We start from the raw sequence: 3,965 nt of genomic DNA, 5'->3' as shown, positions 1-3,965 counted from the left end.
TGCTAACTAAGCTGTTCCTATATAGTTGTTTTTTTTTTTATTGTATCAGTATCATTTTGGCATATGGTAACATACTTCATTTTACGAGAAAGGATGGTAATCATATTGGTATTGTATGATTGTATATATTATTTTTAATGTTTTTAATGCTTTCCATTCATAGACCATAACTTTTTCAGCTTGCCAAAATTTTTCATCCTCAAGATTCGGTTTTCTGCAAATTTATTGATGAATTTATTTTTAAGTATTTTTTGTTAACTAATAAAATAATAATGCTTCTGTTTGGAGAAATAACTATCTTAAATAAAATATTTTATAAATCTCCTTAAAAATATGTTTTTAGGGAGTTTCCCAGTGGTCCAGTGGTTAGGACTCAGCACTTTCACTGCTGTGACACAGGTTCAATCCCTGGTCAGGGAACTAAAATCCCACAAGCCATACAGCACAATCAAAAATAGAATAAAATTAAATTTAAAATATGTTTTTGAAAGAAGATATCATATAACAATGGGCTTCCCTGGTGGCTCAGATGGTAAACAATCTGCCTACAGTGCTGGAGACCTGGGTTCAATCCCTGGGTTGGGAAGATTCCCTGGAGAAGAAAATGGTAATCCACTCTAGTATTCTTGCTTGGATAACTCTATGAACTGAGAAGCCTGGTAGGGTACAATCCATGGGGTCACAAAGAGTTGGACATGACTTGCACAGCACAGTATAGTAGAACAATAAAAATGTAAATGTGATAATTAAGATCAAAATACATGATGACTGTCAATAAGAAAATAATAATAAGATGCTAAGCCTCTCATTTAAATTGAAAGAATATAAGATATACTATGTATTTCACATTAACTCTGTAAAGAATTTTTTAAAAAGTGGTTTCCTCAGCAAACAAAAATACACTTTGTATAGGAAAAACAGGAAAGAATGAATAATAAGTAATTAAAAATCAGAAATCAGTCAATAATACAGAAGATTTTAAAACTACATTTATTAGTGGATTATTTGAAGAAAATTTATGAAATGTGCCAGTTGAAAGGCAAAGCCTGTTATGTTGATTAGTCAATTAGAATTACTGTTATTTTGAGCTACCTGTGTTCTATGTACCAAAAATACAAAGAAAAACAAGACAGACTTTCTATTAATGATTAGGAAAAGACAATAAATAAATGAAAAATAATAGTTCTAAAAAGGGACAAATTAAATGATTAAGTCCAGTAGTACAGGGAGCATTTAGGTAGCATTGTCAATGGTTATTTTCTCAGGGCAGGCAGAATGTGATACGGGACCTGAATTTTGTGGAGTAATTGCATTTTAGAAAATGGCCATATCCTGGGACTTGACAAGGTGAGGTATATTTATCAACTTTGAATAAGAACTGAGCAAGTAAAATGTTGCCAGGGACTGGTAGGAAATAGCAGGAAATGAGGAGTTGCTGTTCAATGGGTATAAAGTTTCAGTTATGAGAAATGAGTAAGATATTTTCTACATAACACTGTGTCTGTAGTTCATAATAATGTACACTAAAAAACTTTGTTCAGAGTTTATCTCATATAATCTATTCTTACTATAATAAATAAATGATAAATATACTAATGTATTCTAAGGTATCTTAACTGAAGAATCCAAGAGAAAACTATTTTTAAAAGTAATACTGGTAATAAATGAATTTTATTTAAAGGACATACTGTAATCAAATATATACACATCAGTGATTTCCAAGCAAAATGATATATAGACAATGTAGAAAGAATATGTAGATTTTCCATCAAAGTAGTATTCCTACACAGAAAAACCTACAATAGTTTATTTAGAACTGAAAAAATAATCTGGAAATAAATGGAGAAACCTACCACTTTCTTTACGTGGAAAACATGGAAAATCTTCTGCATATTATCTTCTTAACTGGAGAATTATCTTCTGAAATAATCCATGAAATTATTACAATCCAAATAGAATTTCCAATGATATATTTTAGAATTTTATAAAATTATTACCATCTATAACTAAATAAACATATGCACTGAGCCAAAATATTATTTTAAAAAAGAATGAAAAGAAATATGCCTAATTGCCTAATTAAAATATATTAACAATTATATTCAAAATATTTAATCAATAAATTAAATATTCTTAATACAATTAAATATATTCTGAATATTTAAAATAAATATGAAAAATAGGATGCAAAAATATCAATATTCATTTGAACATAGCACATAAGGATTGCACCTAAAAATACCCGTACCTGAGTTGCTGAATTTAGTGGATCAGCTTTGGAGAGATTTTTTATCTTAAGATCACAAATTAAAAAAAAAAAAATCACAAATTTTGTCATAAAGTTACCCCTTTCCTGACTTTTACCTAGCAGCAGTCATTCCATTGATATTGATGCTATCATAGCTTTCCTCTCTGTTTCACTATTCATAGTACATCTAAACAATGCCCACATGAGAATATGATGGACATGTTCAGAGTTATTATCAATGATACAAAGATAGAGATGAAGAAAAAAGGACAGGCAACTAGTCAAGGAATGGGTGAGATTGCTTGAAGAGAATCATATCTGTTCATGTTTGAATAAGAAAAACTTAAGGAAGACCTAATTACATACAAATCCAGTCTTTATATTGATAAACTCTGTGTGTATAAGTAGTCAAAATTAATCTGTGAATTAGGAGTAGCAACCCATAATCAATGTTAAGAATAATATAAAAACATTATTATGAGTATTATCGATTGACAGAAAAGTGGGAATAGAACGCAAATCTGTGCTATTGTAGTTAGGAGACGAAGTTATATTACAAAAATTACTTTATTTTCTAATGAATTCTCCTAGAACTTTGCCAAAACCATAAGATTTGGATATGCATTTTGAATAAGTGATTCAGTGTTCAGAAGAGAATATTTACATGTGGAAAGCAGGGCTGTAGATCTAATTTTCTTTTATTATACTTCTGAAAGGTTGTCTTTTCTAGGCAAAGCAATTGATTCTCTATGATAACAAAAGTATGTCAATTGAAATAATATTTACAAAGATCTGTGTTGAAGCTATAAAAAGATATGCTTTATTAGTTAAAACCCAAAGTTATTAGAATAAAAGAACAACTGCACAAATAATTCAATGGCAGAGAAGCAGAATATTTTCCTGCCAGGAAAATGAATTAGGTTCTATTTTAGTTGGCATTAGTTCTATATTATACTGATGTTTCTTATTTAAAATATTTTCTTCCTGATTAAATCACTCAAGAGTTCCAGAATCTTATTAATTACTAGAGCTGAAATTGAAGATTGAAGGCTGGAGGAGAAGGGGATGGCACTATGAGACGGGTGGATGGCATCACTGACGCATTGGACATGAGTTTGAGTAGGCTCCAGGAGTTGGTGATGGACAGTGAAGCCTAGCGTGCTGCAGTCCCTGGGGTCACAAGAGTTGGACATGACTGACCAACTGAACTGAACTGAGAGCTGGAATAATCAAAAAACTGTAATCAGTAAATATAGCTTTTGAACATTTAAAAATATATTTCCTAATCTCTTAAGAATAAAAAGAAAATGAAACTGTGAAAATGAAGCAGTCATGTAATGTGTTTTAAACATGGAAAATAATAGCAACCACAGGCTAAAAACAATAGCCATAGGTACATTTTAATAGTATATATATTGATTGATTTAATTTTTATAATTCTGATATCATTCAAAATAGAATCTTTACAAAGGCCAAAAATACTGCTTAAGTATACTAGGCTAGAGATAACAGGTATTGCTTCAGATCCTTCAGCCTATTTGAGAAAAGACTTTAACAAATTACTTAAGCTCCCTGAATTCATTTTCTTATTTAAAAATCAGTTCAGTACACATGACATTTCTTATAATTTTAGAAAATGGTAAGTGCTATATACACATATGTGTATGCTGTGTTTGCAAAGCAATTTTGTTACTTCTCACCACTTCTTGTGTATATA

General features: G+C 30.1%; 1 non-coding gene across 1 annotated transcript; it reads left to right on the top strand.

The window, feature by feature from the left end:
- Nucleotides 1-348: 348 nt before the first annotated feature.
- Nucleotides 349-421, top strand: TRNAE-UUC. Its single transcript has one exon. It is a non-coding gene; the product is annotated as a tRNA-Glu (tRNA).
- Nucleotides 422-3,965: the final 3,544 nt, after the last annotated feature.

This window comes from Oryx dammah, unplaced genomic scaffold, assembly GCF_014754425.2.
Source record: "Oryx dammah isolate SB20612 unplaced genomic scaffold, SCBI_Odam_1.1 HiC_scaffold_19, whole genome shotgun sequence".
NCBI classification, from domain to species: Eukaryota; Metazoa; Chordata; class Mammalia; order Artiodactyla; family Bovidae; genus Oryx; species Oryx dammah.
Note: the sequence above shows the minus strand (reverse complement) of the source record. Positions and strands in the feature narration are given on the sequence as shown.